The following is a 16,555-nucleotide window of genomic DNA, read 5'->3' on the forward strand; positions in this document are numbered from 1 at the left end:
TCTTCTTCTCTTGCTCCCGCATTCTCTTGCTATTGCCTCCCCATAGCTGCGCCAGAATGTCCCAGAGCTCAAATTAAGTGTAGACCTCTGTTTCCTTGAATATCTACCGAGTAGAGAGAGAGATACCTAGATGCTTTATGGGCACAAGGATGACCAGAACGACGACGCCCACCAACTACACAAATGGCCGAGGAGGGCAGACAACTGCTTTGCTTGTTGGCATCCTCCCTGAGCCAACTTCATATTCTTCCTTTAGAATACACCTGCACAAAAAAAAACCAGAGGATAAACTAAAATAAGCAACCAAAAATAGAACTTATACTAAATTCTTACAAGTGACTAATTAGACTTGATGATATACATAATTTGTAGGCACATGGATTTGACTCAGTTAAGTTCCTGCGAGATCAAGACACGCACTCCATTATAAATGAGTAAAATCAAACACTTTCCTAGGCACTTCCAAACAAAGTGAAGACACATAAATCACCACCTTCCGTTCAGCCTTTGTCCTTAGACATAAATCACCACCTTTTTAGATTTTCTTTGTTGCTCTAACTGTGAGTAGCACATGTGTGATGCAGTTACAAACCTAAAGTAAGACAACACGGAATTTTTTTGGCACTTGAAGTTCCTAAATCTCTTGAATATCCAGGAAGTTGAGTCAGCCGAATCATTACAGTAATCCAATTAATTCACTACATAGACTCATCTTACCCTCTGTAGGATTTTTGTCAAACACCTTGTAGACATAAACAAAATGGAAACTGGGCAAACAAAAATAAGAATCTGTGGGGATTTGAGTGGGAGAGGGAGAGGGAGAAAGAGGAGTGTGCTACAGACCTGTAGGTTGGACGTATTCTTGGAGGCAGGCCTAGGCGGCGGGATGCTCCACCGCGACGATGTGGTTCCTCTTCCACTGCTGCACGAGATTAAGTGAGGCGGGATTGGGGGAGGAGAGGAAATCGAGGAGGGAGAGGCGGTGGAGAGAGGAGAACTCAAGAAACCCTAGCTTCATGGCGAAACCCTAGCCACCATGGTCTCCTTCCACCTTGAGCTCCTGCGCTGCCTCCCCATTCTCCATCGATCTCGGCGTCGTCCTGCCGCCGCAGCCTCCAGCCGGCGGAGCCGCAACCGGTTGGGTGGAGAAGGCAGGGCGGCCGGCCAAGGAAGGGGCTGGGAGGAGGAGGCTCGGGGGAGAAGCAGGGAAAGGGGATTGGGGAAGAAATGAGAGGATGTGGATTGGGGGAACCTCTGCCTGTTGGTTGTCTCATGCGCTAGTCGCGCGTAACCCAACCAAAACTTACCCATGTGAATGACGAGTGGACCCGGACAAACGTGGGCCCCGAGCGCAGCTACAGGTGGGTAGACCATGGCCTTTGCATGGCTTAATCTAGGGGGCAACCAACCAGCACGCTCGCTCAGAACCAACATCCAACGAATCAGATTGACCAGGCTAGAAGATCCGACGGTCCAGAAGCTGAAATCGCTGTGAGAGCCCCATGGGGGTGCAACAATCATACCTTTAGATTTAGGGAAACGATGATAGATAAGATGCGCCAACTTTTGCAAAAATATATGTTCAAAGCAGATCAACCTAGATCTGTGGCTGCTGAAGTTCCGAAAGTCATACCAGTTGAACTTTTCTTTTCATATGCCCCTCCTTAGCCGGACTTGAGTTAATTACTTCTGTAAAAACAAAACCCAAATAGGTAAAGGGAAAGTCAAAAGCCCGCTGACGAGCGACATAAGGGAAACGAAGAAAAATGTGAGCCAACTTTACAATGAAGAACTTATTCCATATATCTTTAAGGCAAAAAAGGTTGATTATAAAACGATTGATTTTAATAGTCAGCTGGTCAATACGTCATTGTGGCTTTCTCGACGTTCCTTGAACAATTTGCCAAAATTAAGTTCCTTCAACAGCTCATCTCCAGTCTGCTTTATATGGCGTCTGTAGCCTTTTCTCTTAAAAATCCTGATACCTATTCATGGAAAAGAAAGCCTGCTATGGCGAAGCCTGAGGTCGTGTCATGGCTGGCTCAAAACAGCAAGCTGACATTGTCGGAAGTTGCTTTACGCCATGGCGCCGCGGATCATCAGACCGCGAAATATCCTGCAAAACCAAAAGAGCGAATTGCGAAAGCGCCGTCTCAATCAGACCTCGCTGGCGACCAGTGGCGCCTTGATAAAAGCGCTGGAAATTATCACAGGAAGAGGACGCCGGCGCAAGTTGATCGGAGCGGTGGTTTATTTTCTCCTTTTCGTTTCGTCAAACTCCGGAGCTGGCACAGATCACTGCCTCTCCTCAGCTCCTCTGCTGGTTCTTGGGCACGCCCACTTGGACCATCCGTCGAACAATACGAGGGGACAACAACAATAAAAGATGGGAATTGCAGCCATGTGACCAAGACCAGGCACAGATGCCTACTTGACCCGGTCATTCCGATCGATCCCAGCCAACCTCTCACGACAGTGACGCGGACGTTCTGGTGGCATCACTAGAAGTCCAGTTGGCCCTAGTGCCACACGAGTCCTTCTACCATTCCGGCCGGGGTACCGCCCAGGTCGCCGGCTGTTCTCAGGAGTCGGCGAGGCACAATGAGCCACCCGCTGACCGGAGGGGAGCCCATATGTCGAGAGATCATCCCACTAACCACCGGCCATGGGCAAGCGTCGGCGATAAGGCAGGGTTAATTTCATTTGAGGCTTCATAGAACCGAACCGGTACAAGAGGCAAAAAGGAGAAAAGAGAGGTGATCCCGAGGTGGCTAGGGTTTCTGTCCCCTCCGCCAGCCCGCCATGGTGGACCCTAAGCTCGTGTTGATGGGAGGGTTTGCAATATTTGATTTAAGTTTTTTTTCATGTCTTCTTCGGGATGGTGAGGAGGCGGCAACATTTTGAAGTTAAAATAAGGTCATTTTCACCCTATTCTCGCTCCGGTGTTGCGTCTAGCACCGACGATGGACAAATGAAGTCGTATCTCATGTTTATGGTGGATCCGACATGTTTTCGTGTTCGTTGATGTGGTTTCAGATCAATCTTTTTTCGATTTATAATTATCATCATTGACGATAGTTTCCGGTTCTTTGGAGATGTAGCACGATAACTTCCTGTTTTCCTACTACAACAAACTATATTAGGTAAGCTTTGTCTGGTGATTGAGGGGCGAGAACGGCGGGGCAACTTCGGCTCGTGCTAGCGCCTGTAGTCCTAGCTAGGTGATCCAACAACCTAATTGTATTTTTTAAGTACATTTTGTTATTAATGACTATTGATAGAACGGTGAAACTTTTCTAGTATTTTTTCTTCGCAAATTCTATCTCCTAGTCGACTTCGTTTCTGTCCTACGTCGAGGTCGCGCGGCTGAGCCGTTGGATCAGATCGGACGGCTAGTCTCCGGATCGCGCGTCGTCCCGCGCGGGGCCACCACCTTTGTCGTAACGTCCGACCGCTGGGTGCGTGTAGTAATTTCCAGGCGTTTCAAATTTCGGGGCTCGTGCAATCCATTTCGCCCAAATCTCCCGGAGCTCCGCCCGCACCGACGGCCAAATCGCCGCCGCTCCCCCGCGATTCTCGCCGTAGGTTTTGTAGGAGAGTAGAAGATCCTGGCCGGGGTGGATGTACACCATGTCGGCTGGCGGTTGATTCGTCGTCGGAGCTCCATTTTCGTCCGCTCGGCGGGGGAGGGTTGGCTTCATCGCGCGCCGGTCACATCCCTGCATTGCTCGTCGACGGGTGAGGTCTGGTTTGTGCGGGCTCCTCTCTCGACACCGCATCTGTGTATTTGCTATCTGTGGTTACATCCTTCGCATGTTCTGGCAGGGATTCGTGGATTTTTTCGGCTTTTCCTCAGTTTTTGCTGCTACATCTACTTGCGCCCGACCTGTTCCTGGTAAGCGATGTCGGTTTTCGTTGAGCATATGTGCAGATCTGTTGAAGCATTCACGGATCTAAGTTATATTGTCGAGGATCTCCCTCCGCAACCGCTGATTTTAGTTGTAGCAGCATATACACCCATGCTCATCACTATACAGTGTTACATTCTAATTGTATGCTTTTTTCCTAAGTAGTGGTTACATGCACCCATTGTTTTTTGCATGCACTGTGCTATGTATGTGGGAATGAAATGTAACAGTGCCCCCCTGTTTGTCAATTTTAGTTTGTGCATCTGCAAAATCAAATGCTAAGTCTAGAGTTAGTCCTGCAAAAATTAATGGTTATCAGTTTTTCAGATGTCACACAGCATGTAGCACATGGTACACAAACCATGATATAGTATCTGCATTTCCTGCATGTAACATCATAGCTATACCATGATATGTTTTTGTGTTAATTACTGGCAGATATAGCTGTGTAAGTGCATGTAACATACTAGATGTAGCAAGGGGAAAGGGATTTTTTCTGTTTTTGCTAGGTGCATGTAACTGAATCTGGTCAGGATATTACCTCCAGACCTCGATGTAGTATGTTACATTAGAAATCTATACTTAAATTTTTTTTTGGCTGCTATGGGGGCATGTAAAGTAAGTTCATGCAGCGTTTATAGCTCACGTCGACCTTGTTTAAAATTTATATGAGAAATATATACATGAGGAATCTATACTTAATGCTCATCACTATGAGAAATCTATACTTAATGCTCATCACTATGCTCCATTTTTTTCTCATGTTACATGCAGTGTTTATAGCATCACGTCGACCTTGTTTAATATTTATAGCTCCCAGTCTCTACCATCCTTTTTTCTACGATGGAGTTTTTTGGTGAATGTAACATCATAAGGTGTAGGACACAAAATTATATGTTATATGCAATAAGAGATTTGAGCTAGCTTTTTTTTCCTTCTATATATTCAGATTAGTTGTTTTTTTTTTCCATTATCTAATGGATATTCTTAGATTTTAGTTTCTTTTTTTTCATTTTTCCCCAGTAAAACTAACTAATGTTCTTAGACAGAAAATATAGCTACGGACAACAACGAAGAATCTAGGAACCCCATGGTTTCTCGTTTAGTTATGGAGTACCTTAGTCTGTAGCCTGGCCCAGTAATTGGTGTCCTCTTGGTTTGTGTCCGTTTCTCTTCATCACTTGAGGCAATTTTCCATGCACTCCACACAGTCAGAGCTTTGACTTCTGCTCCTATCAATTATGTCGTGAACAACACACGGCATGCTCAACTGATTGTTAGGTGCACAAACCCAGTTGATGCACTAAACCTAGATCACACAAGGGGCACCTTCAAGTTTAATGACACGTTGATCAAATGCATCAACCTCGAAACAATCAGCATGTTACCTTATGTTGAAGACGATGTTTACTCATGCACTGTTGAGCATTTCCTTGCATGCCATGAAGGCAATTCTATTATGCACTACCCTAGAGGGTTTGGCACTCCAATCGAAGACATGGAATTGCATTATTACCCCACGTTGTCCGCCACCACAATGGACATCCTTGGTGTACAAGAAGGCCCTTCAGATTCTCTGCTCAGAGTGGAAATCAAGTATTTCGGACGTCCTAGGGATTTCCTATATGCCATACGAGTTGCCAACCTCCCAAACCACAAGTTTGCTGTTGACCAAGATGGAACAATGTACATCAAGTACATGACCACATTTGAAGCTCATTACACATCTATCCATCACTTCTACGTGGGTGGACACATGATGATCAAGTTCTATCTAGTAGCATATGTCAACAAAAGGATTGCTGCCCTTGACGCGTCTTTCATGCCAATATATTTCAGGGCTTCAATCGATGATGCATGGGAACGTGTTGTCTAGTGCATCTAGGGGAGGAAATACCATCAGGCTGCACCGGGGGGAGAGGTTTCGAGTGATCGTTTTTTTTTTGGAATTTCATAACTAGATTTTTGGGAGGATGTTCCCAAATCTTGTTTGTCATATTCCCCCTGTTTCTTTTTTACCTATGCTGCAATGTACTTCTGAACATGGAAATGTAATAAGTACTTTTTATTATGTCGAACCTTCAATCTCATTTTCTATTAGTTCCTATGAACGACATTATGGTCTGTAAATTTTCTATATATGTGTGGATTGTTTGATTCTTTTTAAAGAGGGTCTATAACTCTTTCTGTATTGTATTTCATCTCAATTTCTATTACTCTGAAATAGAAGAGGTCACTTTTCTGGGGGAATGTCTTATGCAGGTTACATTTTCTAATAAATTGTAACTTCAGATTTTTTGTTACAGGTACAATGACAAGATCTAGTAGTAACAAGAAAAACAAGTCTGTCAGAAGATATTCAAAGTACAACCAGATGCGCCATAAGCTTACACTGAAGCGTTCGATGTCACCAGTCCAATTCCAAATGAAGCAAGAGGTAAATGTGCATGAAGCTAGACCAGCCATTCAATTTGTGGAACAAGAATCTCCAGGGGCTGGTAATGAACAACACCAAGATAATATGGTTAGTCACTTTATAACATCCTAGTCTACTGCCTTTTTTGCTCTTTTTCATTTGTATTCTGTAACTGTCATAGTGAAAAATACATCCTCTGATTTTTTAACTACTTTTTTGCTTTGTTCTGTAGACAAAAAGTAAGAAATTGTTTCAGAGAGCTTCACCTATGAGGATGGTCAGGATATACCCAAACATTACAGGAACAACAGCTGTTGATAAGGAACAATGACTATGGCGGTCTCCTGGATATTAAGTGTTCTAAGTTGCATCCCGATCTGTGCCAGTTTCTAATGGAAAGCTTTGATCCAGCGTCTTGCACATTAGTGTTTCCGGGACGTGGCGCAATACCTGTTACAGAAGAGTCTGTTCAACAAGTTATCGGTGTTCCATTTGGAGATATCGATGTAATTTTTGCTCGAGATCGAGAGGCAACTGCTTTCATGAAGGAGCAACTATCGCTTACTGGGAGGAAACAGCCGACCCTTACCTCATTAGAAACAAAACTTACTGCAATGAGACCTACTAACAGCAAATTTCTGAGGCTTTTCATAACTTTTGCAATGTGCTCTGTTCTGGCACCAACAACTGGAATCCGCGTCAGCCCTAGAGTATATCCTTCATTGATAAATATTAAAGAAGAAAAACGGCTCAACATGTGCAAGTTTGTTATAATGATCCTTTGTAAATCATTGAGTGTAGATGCAGACAAGGAACAAGTCAGTCCATGCATGCTGTACCTCATGGTACCTATTCCTTCTCCAATTTATTCATATGTTTTTTAAATCTAACTTTTACCCATGTATCGTCTCTCCTCAACATGATTCTACAAAGGAAACGCTTTTACTTACATCCATGGTCTTCTTTTTCTTCTCTTTTTTTATGACAGGTAAAATATCTTGACTCATTACAGTTGCAAGATTTGGATGTAAACCCTGAAGGTACTAGAGTGTCAGTATGGACAAATGAAATGGTTAGAAAAGCTATAAAGCAAGACACTAAAGAAAATGGCTCATTTGGTGCAGTACCGGTGAGTTTTTCCCTCTTTATTTTGTCCTGCAAAAATATAGGTGCTTTTTGTGTTTGTTTTTTCATAAACTCCATTACTCTGACATGTTACATTGTATTTCACACTCATGTCTTTTTTAGAAACAACCTTTTTATATCCTTATGTTTTTTCTCGATATGATTGCAGCTAAAGCAAGAATTCTCAGAAGTACAAGATGCATCGGATGACATGAAAATAACAGATGGAAGTGATAATTAAAATGTGAATGTTGCATCCGATCCAGAGATGAATGAAAGCTGTGGTAATGATGATTGCATGTCGGAGTCTGAAGTTGCAAAAAGCATAACAAGTGGCCCATCTGATGCACCAGCACAGGGGTATGAAAACAACAATCCTGCTAATGACAATGGGCAATCAGAAGAAGATGAATATGTTCAGATGTCACAAAGCATTCTATTCTCAGATCCTCGGAAAATAACCAAGTTCATCGAAAATAATGCTCCACAAAATGTTACACAGGAAGTAAGTCGTGCAATCGTCTTTTTTTTTACTTGCAAATTTAAATGCTGACCACTATCATTACATCCTTTTTGAAAAATTTATATAAAACACCATTTACTATGAACAACAATTTCAAATCTCTTCTTCTACAGTACATCTCATTTTTTCCAATTATCTTCTTTTTGTAGGATAAAAGGAGATTTACTGAAGCAATTGAGTATGCGTGCCATGGTTTTGAAACTTCCTTGTAGATGCTAGTCAGGAACCTAGCAACGAGCCGAAGTGACCCAACGACATCAAGGAACCATAATTTTATGCCAGAGAAATCAATATTACCCAGTCCAAAAAAAAGCAAGAGAGCTCCTCCAAGGAAACCAAAGGTACAGAAAGACACAGAGGTGCAAGGTCCTAAACATGAGGATGTTGGTACAATTCATTCTCAAGTGGAAACCAAGGATTCAAGTAAAATAACGGCAGATGTAACTAAAGCAAGACCAAGCAATACTACCAGAAAAGAGAATGTACAAGGAGAATCAAATTTCCATGGTAACACGCATGCCGCCCAACATCCTTCAGTTGGTGCAGTCATAGCAATTCGAGAGTCAGAGAAGAAAGAGTCTGATCATGCGCCCGCAAGCTCTGATGCCAAAACCAAAAATCTTGTCAGTGAACATGCGAGTTTGGAAAAAGAAGATGAAGCTTCAGTTGATGCGAAGAATCTCCAAAAGGATGAGGAGCATGTAGTTATAGTTGACAAAGAAATATCAGCACAACAGAATGCAGTGTTGCCCATAGAGGACCAGCACACCACGAAACATGCTCTCCCCACTGCAAAAAGTGCTGCCACATTCGATAATCAGCTCAGTGATCATGGAAAACTGGAAGAACAAGCTGAAGTTACAGTAGTGGAGCAGGAATGTGGAAATGTTATTCCACTCATTGGTGGAAAAGGAAATAAAGTTCTTGAAGATGCAGAGGTTACATTGGCAGATACTGATAATGTCACAACCAACACCCTCAAGTTTACTCACATTGACAGTACAAAAACTGAGCACATAGCGGCTTTGATGAGGGATCTGAAGAGGAAAAGATGTAACGAAAGCGAGAGGATGATATTGACCAACTTGAAAACAATGAAGAAGAAGCTAAACCAGAAACTACATGCATTAATTTTGCTGCCATCGATCTCAACGCAAACCCGACCTCATCACGGAAGGAACATGTGGTACGGACACCAAACAAGTTAGCAGATGACAACGACTTGCGAGTGAAGAATCGGAATCCAAACTAGAAGAAAATAGGAGGAAGGAGTTCTTGAAGTATGTTGGCACCGAGATACACAAAGAGCCTGAATTTCCTTTGTTCGAAGAACCTGAGTTCGTTGATATCGGCACACCTATTCTAGATAGGTTGCAGTTAATGAAGAACATACCACAAATGGAACCTTCAATGGATGGGCTGGAAACTGTCCATGATGCTATTCTGAGGCCTGAGTGCCAACAAATTCTTGCTCAAATGGAGCCTAAAATCGTACCAAAGAAAAGGAAAGATGTAAGGTTTGTTGACAAAAAAGACAAGAGAACCAAAGTTGAAGAAACCAATGTAACATCACCAGGCAGGTACCGAACTAGGTCTGTTGTGCGTGAAGAGCTCAAAAACAGTCCTATGAAGGATGGAAGAGGCTCAACACCATGGAAAAATGCAACTGAATCGGGAGGCAGCCCAAGCAGTAGCAATTCGCGCAGGCAGACTAGGTCACAAGTTGCTGCAGCTATAGTGATAAATAAAACAAAGACACAGGAAGCCTCAGTCAGATGCAAGACCAAATCGGAGGAGGAAAATTTAGTACCAAGGACACTGACGACAGATGTGCCCCAATCCGCTGCACATGATCCTATGAATAGAAAGCTTGACTTCGAAAGCTCTGAATCGAAAAAAGGGAAGAAGCAATCAGACGGGCTGCAGATCCTCCACTATTTGATCTCGACACTCCTCCAGATGTCAATGACCTAGGCGAAGGAACTGAAAACGAACAGAACAATCTTGATGGAACTGCAGCTAGGAAGGAAGAGGTAGCTCAAGAACGCATGAATCCAAAGTCGAAACAACCAGCATCTAGCATTACACCAGTGCCTCATGAGTACGAAAAAAGGATTTCCAAGCCAGGACAGTATGCGAAATCACCTTTTGTCAACTCACAATCTAGTAGAACATTTTATGTCAGCAAGTCTGTTGACGAGGTGTCTCGCATGGTCTGCCAGCATGGTTGGAAACATGCACCAAGGGACCCTTTCAACAAGGAAATAGTTATAGACCTGGATGACATATATGTTAGTCTCGGTGACCTTGCTGAATCTGTTAGGCCACGGAACAAGTTGTACAACACTGTTGCAGAAATTGGAATCAACATCATCAAAAGGGAAAATCAAAACCCAAAGAAGGTCATTATGCCTCTGCGTATAGCTGTAAGTTATGTCCTTTTTGCTCTTTTTTCTCTTTTTTTGGCTAATCAAATAGGACTTGAAATTAGTGGAACATGTGCAACTAATTGTTCTTTCTCTTTTTCTCAATATTAATTGGTTTTACTTTTTAACTGTTCGAACAGTCGTACCTAATTGAGGGACGTGATAACCTCAAGGAAGTAACCCGATGTTTCGAAAACAGTCCATCAAACAGATTGGATCACAAAGACATTGTAAGTACTAACCTGATTTTTTTATTATTAATCATTTTCCTGATCGATCCTTTTTTTACTGGAGTGTTTTTTATCTTTTTTGATTCCTCATCACAATCCCACATCTATTTTTTGTTACATTACATGTTTGCTTCCTTACACTTCAAGCTTTCCCTGGAACACCAAAGGATGCATCAGGGCATTACTGGCTTGTTAACCTGAACATCAAAGCTCAGAGGTTCGAGATATATGATTCACTAGGAAACAATTCCGAGCCAGTAAACATGCATGCTTGCCACTTGCTAATTGCTGGCATCAAGACTAACTGGACCAGACAGTATTCCAACTCAAAGATAAAGATCATGGACTGGCCTATAGAGATAATTGATAGCCCGCGCCAAAACAATGGGTAAGCTTCATAATACTTTTCAATTCAAACGTATAACACATTTTATATTTTTTTGGGAACAATGTAACTTCATTTTAGTGTAGTTTTTCCATTTTTGCTGTTTCTAACAGTCTGACTGAACACATTATATTTTTTCATCTCCCAGGTATGACTGTGGTTTCTTCGCACTGAAGAATCTTGAAGCATGCCCAAGCAGGACCCCAGCAACGTACTCACAGAAAGACATTCCAAACATAAGGAAGTTGTACACAGATAAATGGTTACGTTTCACGAAGAAAGCAAATTGGCAGTTATTTGTCTAGCAAATATGGTCAAGTGGTAATGCATATCTCTAACCATGCTCTTTTTTTCCTTTTTTCCTGTTACCTATGTATCAATACTGTCTTTCCATAGTTACTTTATTTTTACTCTATCGAAAAGAATTCAGCAAATGCAATAAAGTATAAGTTGACAATCATAAGATACATTTTTCGCATCAGAAAACATACTGTCTCGTACAAATTTGTTCGACAAGGTAACATGAGGCCTGTAATGTAACACATCTTTTTAAAATCAAACACAATGTCCTTCACTTCTTATATATTTTCTTCTTTTTTCCAAATCAATGAAAAAGGCCCAACAAACTGTACTTCTCTGGGTTTGCTAGTCGCACCTCGCATGTACGAGCATCATGACCTGGTTGCTTGCACACACCACAAAGACCTTGTTTGGGTTTCTGTAACTGTAGACCACCTTTCTTTCTTTTTGAACACAGGCGCCCTTTTGTCGCCGACATTGGTGGGTTCCTAGCTTTCCGATTCTCCACAGTAGCAGCATCTTCTTCCATAGGTACACTTTCTTGTGAATCATTAGCAGGGTTGGTGTTCACTGGATGCTTGGCGCTCTTCCTTTTTTTGAGTGCATCAACATTAGCCTTTTTCAAATCTGCCATCTTTCTCCATTGCTCTCATGTGCCGTTCAGCTATTTCATTAGTTTTCTCTGATGCCGCTAAACCAACAGCAAGCTTAGCAACTGCAGAGGTTACCATATCTAAGCAATCTCATATCTTTTCTAGATAGTTTCTGGCCAACAGGTTTTTCTTGCCTCTCATCCCGCGGTGCAACTATGTCGGGAGGGGGTAGACACCACCTGGGTAGGATGTAGTGCTCTGGGTATTTTGTAACCATCCCTACATGTGACATAACTTTCATTGCATGGCAACACATGATACCATCCCTGTTAATTTTGCAACATTCACAATTGTAGATTCCATTAGCTACATCAGCATCGACACGATAACTCCTCCTACCGTACCCGCGCACGGATCCTTGTATTGGGATAACCTCATGAATGCTCCCTTGTTCAGTAACACCAATGTCACGAACATTGTAGGATGTAATCTTGCGAAGCTCAAGCTGAAAGCGGTTGTAGATGGGCATGGTGTATGTCTGAAGGATCTGCTTCTCCATAGGAAAGTCCCCCCAAAGCCTAACTGTCTTCTCATCACCATCAAACTCATGAGCATCTTCAGTTACATCAATTCTTTCCTGCAGTTTCATGTACTGCTTGAAGAAACGAACAAGGCTATCATGTGGATGAACATACTGCTTAAGAACAGCATTAAACCCTTCACTTCTAGATGTAGTTTGAAGGAATGGGAAAAACCGGTGGCGGAAATATGCTGGCACAAAATACTCACGCAAATCATAGAGGTCAAGAAAATGTGTGTTATCTGCAACCCCATGCATTTCCACCATAGTTGCCCACCGCTGTTCAAACTCTTCCGGTGTCATGCTGTAGTCAATCACATCATTGAACTCTAAACGCAAATCTTCTCTCTGAGCAACAAAAGTACCAAGTTTTTCCTGTACTTTTTGCATTATATGCCATCTGCAGAACCTGTGTATGATGCCAATAAACACAATGAGGATAGCAGTTCTGATAGCAGCATCTTGATCAGTAATGATGTTCAATGGATGTAGCCCATCCATTGCCTCTAAAAACCGCTCAAACAACCACACAAAATTCACAGAAGATTCATTCCTCACAAAACCACAACCAAGCTGGATGGATTGACCATATCTATTTATTCCAATGAAAGGAGCACATGGCATGCTGTACTGGTTTGTCATGAATGTTGTATCAAAAGAAATACAATCATTGTACAGGGGGTAGACATCTCTTGCTTTGCTATCCACCCAGAACAGGTTCTCCACTTTATTTTCTGCATCTAGCTTGAACCTGTAGAAAAAGCTGGGATCATCTTTCTTGATTTCTTCAAAGTACTCTAGCAGCTCTGGGATATCTTTAATCCTGTCATAGGTCCCTAGTTTTGCGGTGTAGTTACTAAGCTTGTTTTGCTATTGTATGGGACATTCCGCTTGCTTCCATATAGCTCCCCCATGATTTCCATGATTCTTCTCGAAGTAAGGTTGACTTCATGCAACAAGTCAATGAACTTTTTCTCTTCTGCGGGGATCTTGTTGTGGGATCTCAAGTACTTCTTCAGCGCAAACTTGTCAATCACCTCATGTGTATGCACCTCAACAAACTGAGTAACTTTCCATCTAGCACCATCACATTTTACTCGAAGCTTTGCTTTGCAGTCGGTCAACACAGTTAGCTTACGATTCCTCTGCTTAATTGGGACTGCTTCTTCTTCTCTAGGCTTCCCAGATTTGTTGCAGACATAAACAAATTTATCTAGCTCACCATCTTTAGCACATCTCCTAGATGATTCTATCTTCACTGAAAAACCAACATGGTGAGCATATCTGTTGTAGTGCTTGCAAAGCTAGATCGAGTGTGTCAAACATCATGCCAACAAATGGAACCTTTGGAACATATCCTTCGAGTGTTGACTCAACCTCAGCTTCACCATCGCTTTCCTCACTGGAAAGTGTAACACCAGTCCGTGCACGCGAATCAGCTTGCTCATCATTGTTTGAAGGACCTGCTTCATCTCCTTGGGGATCAACACGATGGCCTCCGACTTCTGGCGGCTGCCCAATATGTTGATCAGTTGATGTACTAGCTTCAGGAGTTGCATTGAGATCAATGCCACCAAACCAGTATTCAAATCCGCGAGCCCTTGGCATTCTTCTTCAAACAAATATCTGCATGGAATCAATGACATGAATCATTAAGATATTTTTTGCACACCATTTTTTAGAGTAAATTACATCTGTTTTTTACCAAACTACTTTTTAACTATTTCTTTTGTGGCTGCCATAGTTTACTTACTGGTAGGTTTTACATCTTTTTTTACAAGAAATAACATTCTCCCTTTTTATTTTTTCCCCGTTTACAGGTGCAAGTTGTAAATATCTTCCGCAGAAAACCAAGGCAATACCAGCAAGATCATGTGATTGACATGGCAACCAGTATGGGCAAATTTATGCAGTACTACTTTTACTAATGGCAACCAGTATGAACTGATAAACAGTATGAGCATGTAACATACCAGCTGCAGTCTAGTGTTCTGTGTAGCTCTGCCCTAACTTTGTGTTCTACCTAGTTGTGCTACCGGTTACATGCTCTTTTCTGTGTTCTACATGGTTGTGCTACCTTTGTGTCCTACCAGTTACATGCTATCCTTTGTGTTTTACATGCTATCCTTTGTGTTCTACCAGTTACATGATATCCTTTGTGTTCTACATGCTATCTTTGTGTTCTATACTCTTTTTCTTGTCCCATGATGTAGTATCTACAAACCATGTAACTTTAGGTCACATAAACCATGATCTAGTCCCTTTCATTTTCCTGCATGTAACATACCAGCTGCAGTCTTTTTTTAGACTTGTTACTTTTGTTTATCCTATAGTTACATTAGTGGCACATGTAACATACCAGTAATTTCTTTTGGCACATGAAACGTGGAGCATGTAACTATAGTTACATTAGTGTCAGCTACTTTTGTCTGAAGGCAGTAGAGAAGTCACCTACTAAGTGCATGTAACATACATTAGTGGCAGCTATAGCTGTCTAAGTACATGTAACATTCTAGATGCAGGTACTTAAAGACTTCATGCTGCCATATTTCACTAGATGTAGCAAAGGGAAGGTTTTTTTTTCTGTTTTTTGCTAGGTGCATGTAACTGAATATGGTCAGGGTATTACCTCCAGTCAACTGAAGTTGCAGAGGGATGCACGATGTAGCAGGGGGGTGGGCTGGAGGTGATTTTTTCCGGACCTGCTAGTCGTCAGATGTAGCAGATCCAACGGGGAACAGATCTGAACAAGCAAGTATGTAGCAGATCTCTTCCTCAATGTAGCAGATCTCTTCGTCAGATGTTTTTGAATCGATGTAGCAGATTAACTGGTGGCAGGAACTGGACGAGAGGAGAGGAGGTTTTTTTCCAAGATTCTGGATGTGACTCCTCTCCCTTGGTTCATCCTTGTTCTTGGCGTGTTGAAGAAAAAGATAGGGATCGAGTGCAGATGTAGGAGGTAAGAAGAAGATGGGATCCGATGTAGAGGTAGCTTTATCTCCACCGTGGTCCCCAAAAAAGTGGCGTTCACGTGGGAGATGCTCGTAATATGCTGCGGGGTCCACCATACGGGTGGTTGTTTCCGGAAAGCGCGTGGTCTCCACGGTGGGCCAAAAAAGGAAAGTCCACCTGATCGGACTGACCTCATTTTACCAGGAATCGAGGTCGACCTCGATGTAGCAAAGCCCTTTTTTCTTTCATTTGCTTAACCAGATCCTCATCGCAAAGATATTGCGCGCCCAGTGGGGCCGGATCGATTAGGACAGTGTAACTAATTAGTTCCGTCAGCACACGACCGAGTAACTACCTGCTTATGAGCTTATCCATATTTATGCGTACTCTATAGAAAAGTTAAAGTACTTCGAATTGTATGTTTTTTAAGATGCTAGATTAGACTCAATCTTCCTACATTACTGTCCTCGGTCTTGTAGTCAATTAGAGTGTGACTGAATTAACACCGAATCGTTGCGACCAAAGAACAGAAAGAAAGGGAAATGAAAGAAAAAGAGATCCACGAATCATGAGGCTGCTAGCGATCAAGTGAAGCATTGGCTGAATTCAAACACGTGAGCCTCTGTCGCGATCTCTCCAATCTCCGGTCTCCTGTTCTGTTCCGGTCTTCCTTGTTACGAGGAAAGTTTAACCTGACTGCATAATTACAGGGCAAGAGACTTGTATTTTCTCCAAGCTCTCTATGTCTGCTTTGAAGCTTATTTTGGTCACGGCGACTAGGTAGAATGCTGAGGTCTGTGAGACTGATTTTGGGAAAATCAACTTTTACATGGCCAGCCAAAAAAAAAGAGCATCCCTTTGTGAGCGCATGATCAAAGTTCCCGGTCATTGCCCTAAGGTTTTCTACTCGTCTATAACTTGGATCACACACCTTTTATTACCGAAAATATAAATAGACTCAGTTTTCATCTCCATTAAGGGTATCCAACGGTTTTCGACTTTTGTATCCTAGTCTTGGCATCGATGCAGTGAGTGCAATCCCACCGCTTTTGACAACGTATCACCCTCCCATCTTGTCTTTGTTGCCTGCCAAAACCCACCGACGAGCAGCGACGAG

The sequence above is a fragment of the Lolium rigidum genome, chromosome 7 (assembly GCF_022539505.1).
Source record: "Lolium rigidum isolate FL_2022 chromosome 7, APGP_CSIRO_Lrig_0.1, whole genome shotgun sequence".
NCBI classification, from domain to species: domain Eukaryota; kingdom Viridiplantae; phylum Streptophyta; class Magnoliopsida; order Poales; family Poaceae; genus Lolium; species Lolium rigidum.